This window comes from Typha angustifolia, chromosome 14 (genome assembly GCF_048772165.1).
Source record: "Typha angustifolia cultivar Huaian chromosome 14, ASM4877216v1, whole genome shotgun sequence".
NCBI lineage: Eukaryota > Viridiplantae > Streptophyta > Magnoliopsida > Poales > Typhaceae > Typha > Typha angustifolia.
Window position 1 is genome coordinate 3,848,360 of NC_133252.1, and position 6,447 is coordinate 3,854,806.

Consider the following 6,447-nt stretch of genomic DNA (forward strand, 5'->3'; position numbering starts at 1 on the left):
AAAAGCTACAAAGTTTTCTTCGTCCTTTTCAGAATCATCAATATATTCATCTGAGTCATCCCAAGTAACTTTCATAACTTTGCCCTTCCTCTTAAGACGATTAGGGCATTCTTGTGCGATGTGTCCAAAACCAGAACATTCAAAACATTGAACTTTATTCTCAAAATTCTTATTTTTCTGTTTGACATTGTTGTTGGTACCACCTGTATTTGAACTCACAGTATTCTTCCTTTTTACAAAGGCTTTGCTTTTCTCAAGTTTTTCAGCATTTAACTTGTTTGGCTTCCGAAAGAATTTATTGAACTTTTTGACAAACATGGTCAACATCTCAACATCTAAATCACCTTCATCATCCGACTCCTCTAAATTTTGTTCAATTGTAGATAGGGCCATCCCTTTGGACTTCCTCGGTTTTGAAAGACTGGACTCAAATGTTTGTAGATTTCCTACCAATTGTTCAACTTTCATTGAATCGATATCCTTACTTTCCTCAATAGCTGTAACTTTTGCCTGAAACCTTTCTAGAAGGGACCTAAGGATCTTACGGACAATTCTATTTTCAGGAAGTTTCTCTCCTAAGTTGAAACTAGAGTTGACTATATCACTCAGCTTTGCATAGAACTCATCAAATGTCTCATTCTCCTCCATACGTAGGGTTTCAAAATTAGTAGTCAACCTCTGAAGTTTCGAAAGTTTTACAGCCATAGTACCTTCATGAGTTATTTCTAAGATCATCCAAGCTTGTTTTGCTATTTCACAAGTAGATATTCTTCTAAATTCTTCCGAGGAAACACAACTAAAAATTGCATTTATTGCTTTGCTATTCCAGCCAACTTTTTCATAATCTGTTTTATCCCATGACTCAATCGGTTTCTCAACTAACTCATCATTCACCATGTACATTGGTGGACTCCAACCGTTCATAATGGCCATCCAAACTCTCTCATCTATAGACTTCAAATAAGCTCTCATCCTAGCTTTCCAATATCCTTAATTTGATCCATCTAGAATAGGAGGTCTAATAGATGATTGTCCATCTCTATGAAAATCCATGCCTATTTGATCTCTCTCAAAGAGTGAGAGAACCTGCTCTGATACCAATTGAAAAAAAAATAAATCCCTAGACACACGTATGTATCTAACCTCTAGGCAATGATATTTCTCGTTCGCTTAAGTAACAGTCGGAAGAAATATTAAAAACAAAAGTAGAGATGAACGCCAAGATTTTAACGTGGAAAAACCCAAAACGGGAAAAAAACCACGGATCCAAACTCGGATCAAAACCAATCACTATAATAGTAGCAGTTACAAGACTGACTCACAAAACACCCCGTCGATCCAAACGACTTTGTTTCTCTCAGTCTTGATCGCTAGAACCCACGATTCACTGCTTCTTGTGATTGAAGTCCAATCTCAGCAGCCCTCGAGATTGATCTTTCGTCTAGATCACCCTTAAGACGAAAGATTAAATTCTTGTAGATGAGTGGAACCTTGTTGGTAGAAGAACCGATGTAGCTTCAAGAAGTCACCCTCAATAATGTTTCTTCCACACCCCTAGAGTTAGGGTTTCATAATCCTTATATATGATATTCAAGATAGAGCCAAATCCAAGTCTTATTCGTACTCATGATCTTCAAGATAGAGCCAAATCTGAATCTTATCCGTACTCATGATCTTCAAGATAGAGCCAAATCTGAATCTTATCCGTACTCATGAAAGTCCAATATTTTTAAACTTTGTTGGTGCGTTCGAACGGGCTCGAGTGCGTTCGAACGCGACAGCTTGAATTCTTCAGGTTGCGTTCGAACGCGTTTGTGAACGCGGCTCTCTGTCTGTGTGAACGCAGATTTCGCGTTCGAACTCGTTTGTGAACGCAGCTCTCTGTCTGTGTGAATGCAGATTTCGCGTTCGAATTCGTTTGTGAACGCACCGCGTTCGAACTCGTTTGTGAACGCGGTGTGAACTCAACAGCTTTTCTCCAATAACCTTGTAATTCTTTAGACCAGAGATATTCTAGACTTGTGTAAAGCTCATATACATGTAAAAAATACACTTAGAATATTTTGTACACAATTGCCAACAAATAAAAACCTAACATAAATCATATGACATATAGGTTAGAGATACATATTTTACCTATTTCTCTAAAAAGTTCAGTGATTTTATAGGTTTAATTATAACATAACAATAGCAACTAAAGATGATAAGATATCAACTTGTTTTTTATCTATATTATTTTTATAAAAAATAGTTTTTATTAGCAGATTGAAATTATTTATAGTTGATTCCCTATCTCTACATATGAGAAAGAATGTTCAGCTAAGTGATGCTGATATTTTCAGCATCCCCATCCCCAGTGCTAGGCCGTTAAAGTAAAACTACAGATCTGGTATTATAGGCACCGAGAGCTTCAACGTCTTTTGAGATATTGAAACATTCAGTAGCTCCAAATTGAAGAAAACTCCTTACTATGATGAAGTGCTCCGAGTGAAAAGAAGTTATCCAACAAGTTCTCAATTTCCAATTGGATTTTATTCAAAAGATGTGATCATTTTTCTTTTGAAAAATCAATCATCAGACTGATATGTCATTAATATCATCAACCGGTTACAAATTTGATATATTGAAGAAGAGGGGAAATAGGGTAAGAATCTAAATGACAAGTTTCATACTTGATTGTATTACAGATCGAACAATAATTAAAACGACATATCAAGAACAAGCTCTTATTCAATAAGAGAATGTAGAGCGAACCACTTGGCCCAACCACGGCTACGCAACAAGTAAAAATAAATATGAGTCTTGAAAGTCTAAGCATTCAATATGCCCAGAAAGGAATACAGGCACATCAAAAACGGAGTCCATCGATTATACTATAATTGCTTAAAGGCTCCATTTAAGTAACCTATCAGACCAAGAACAAATAAACCAACAAGAAAATAAATGGGAACAACAAAAAGAGGATAGATCTGCTGACAACATCCATAACTAGAGAATCTAGAAATCTAAATTAGCAAATCAGTGGGAGGTCCCAGCAATCTAGCTCTTGACACAGAGGAAGACAGAGAGCACCGATAGGCTAGGATCAGGGTGGACAAGGTCCATGGCAGTAGTGCAAGTAGTGGCAAGGTGGAAAGATGCGTAAAGGACTAAGGCGAGGTCCGCCACCCTTAGAGCAAATGATGGAAGCAAGGACAAAGACCGGGACAAGGTCCACAGTAGACGACACAAGCACGACTGGCCGAGAAAGGGGGGGCGGAGGGGGAGAGAGAGAGAAGGGATAGATGGCCGTGATGGAGGTGCCAACAAGAGTGGAGTTGAGGGGCGAACGACTATGAGGAAATGAGGGACAGTAGAAGGGAAAAAAAAAGGGGGAGAGGAAAAAGGAGAGGAGGGGGAGAGAGTAAGAAGCCAACAAAGGGAGATGGGAGATAACCTCTCCCCTCATAGGCTAGGTGGAGGGGAGTGAAGACAAACCGTTGACGACAATGGGAGGAAACCCCTCTTGTAAGAGCATCTCCAAGGGAGGGCTCAAAGGCTCCAAATATAGAGCCAAGAGCCTGGTGCGCTCCAACGCACCGGGCTCCATATTTATTATTTAATTAATATAATATTATATATATATATATGCTAAATCACTTAATAAGATCTCTTAATATTATTATTTTTTAATAAAAAATATATGTTTATAAAACTCTCATCGATATCTTTATAATAAGACTAATATTCAATAGTTTCACAAATAATGTTAAATTACTATTTTTTAATTAAAAACATCAAAATTATATTACATAAAATAAAAATAAAATATTGAAAATAACTTAAATAATTTAATATTAGACTCATTTTAAAGATCTCGATGAGAGCACTCTAATGGTACTATTTTTATTAAAAATTTATTAGTAAAATTGATTATATATTCAGTTTAATTAATTAGATTATTTAATATGAGCTATATATATCACGTCAGTTATAATTGTATATTTGTCACATAAATATGTCCCATCTATATTTATAACATGTTAAACGATCAAAACACATGTTTGAAAACTTTCGTGTTTGAGTAAGATAACTAAGTCTTCTTCTAAACCACTATAATCTTTCAATTGTCCTCTATAATTCATGACAATGTTATGAATGAAACAATAATAAAATAATGACTATTGATAAGTCAAATGAGTCAGATGGGGATATTAATATGCCCACCCTATTTCTAATATGTATTATTGAAGTGTTAACAAAATGATGTATGCTTATAGAGACTTTAAGCATGATATTGCTATGAACATAGAAAACATTTGATGTAAGAGATTGTTCCTAATATTGGACTACACTCATATCTAAATGCATTACTAAATAAGGATCATCGATAGTTAGATGGTAAACTTATCGCCCTTAAGGTTAAAAGGATAGTCAAGAAATCAACTCGCATTGAGGTTAATACGATATTGTAAAAAAAATATCATAATAAAATTTCTTATCAGTAAGTATAGAGGGTTAAACAAAAATTAATTGCTTCTTTGCATGGTAATTGATCGGAGTCGTACAATAATCATCATCTATATCGTCAAAATTCAAAGGCAACTTGATCCTACTGCATATTAATGTTGTGACATATTGACATTTGGTGAAGGATAATGGTCATGATATTTTTTTGTTGCTTATATATATATATATATATATATATATATACTTCAGTATAGTACATGGCTCTAATGTTGGAATGGGCATTGTTTCGACTGTCTTATTATTATGCTTGAAGTCTCTACAGACATATAATCTTGCAGGATTATTTTATAAGGATAGTGAGAGAAAAATACATTCCTTTTTATGTAATAATGCATACTCTTCTATTTATAAATAATATTTCTTTACAACCCAGCGAGCAAATTTTGAATCATCGACAAACTAATGATCTCGTTACGCATAACTATTACTAGTTCAATATCTTTAGTTATTCATCTAGGGCAAATTGAAAAATCATCTCTGGCCGGATAATATTACTATCATTATCATCATATAATTCGCCTTTAATATTGGCATCAATATTATTTTTGTTTGACTCATCAATAAAATCATCCTCATTGTTTTACTTATAACATAATCATTGTCTTTAGCTTATACTAGTTGGACAATTTTGACATTACTCGTCTCACCGTCACCCTATTGCTGAAAATCATCATCCACATCATCCAAATGCTACTAGGTCTTGCTGCATATTAATATTGTGACATATTGATATTTGGATAAGGGTAATTAATGCATTGGATAGAGTGCTTGTATTGAGTTTAAACAACTTGAGTGTTGCCTCTCTCTATATATATGTCAACCATAATACTTTTATCTTGCCTTGGAAGGAACTGTAAGCATAGCATGAATTATTTTTCATATTGAATAAGTATTTCATAGTAAACCTCTCACTCTTGCCTACTTAAAATATAAATAGAGTTATGTCTACTATTTAAACCACAACAATTCTACCTATCTCTTTGAAAAGTTTGAAAATTCTTCTATTTATCCAATAAGTTTGTTTGAAAGACAGAACCTACTTTTCTGAAGAAGAAAAAACAAAGGGTGATTTACGTGAAAGACATCTTAAATTTTAATTTTTATTAGTCAAACCTGTTTTAATTTTCCTGCTAGTCAAGCTTCTTCCCTAGTTTTCTCCAAAGTATGCACTTCTACTACCTGGGTGCATCATCAAATGTTCACGGAAAGCATTACTGTACTAATATTTTGCATCCTTTTCCTCTTACTCTTTTTACTTCTTCCACTCAAAATATTTTTAAGAAAAAGAATGGCATACATTCTTTTTCTTAAGTTTGAATTTCTACTTAATGTTGCTATATACAAACATCTAACTTATATATTGATATTGACTTCCTACTTCTCATTTCACTCATGGCGAACACTAGTGTATGAATATTAGAAAGAAGTATACATGAATTATTCTTAGCCAAAGTAAGAGATGAAAGAAGAAGAAGAAGCAAAAGAAGAATACAACAATGTCTATCTCCTTACAATGTCCAGCACTTAAGGGTGATCAAAGGGGGACATAAATGCAAATTTGAAAGGAAAAAGGGAAAAGAAACCTCACACCAAAATGAGTTTTAACTTGCAAAAATGAAAATATATTGTGTTTTTAATACAAATCACCCACGCTCATTAAAAATGCCTATAAAATATAAGGGTTCCTTTTTTTTAAAACATAATTACCACTCAAAACTTTTAAAATATAATAATTGCCATTACATTCTTTTAAAAATTAGAATTGCCACTAAATTCTTTTTCTCTTTTAGAATTGCTATTTTTTTTAGTTAATTTTTAAAATAGTATTTTTTTTGAATCTAAGTTATAAAATATTTTGAAAGTTTAAAAATTAACTTAATAATTTCTGGGGTAATTTTGATATTTTGAAAAATGTAGTGGCAGCTATGATATTTTGAA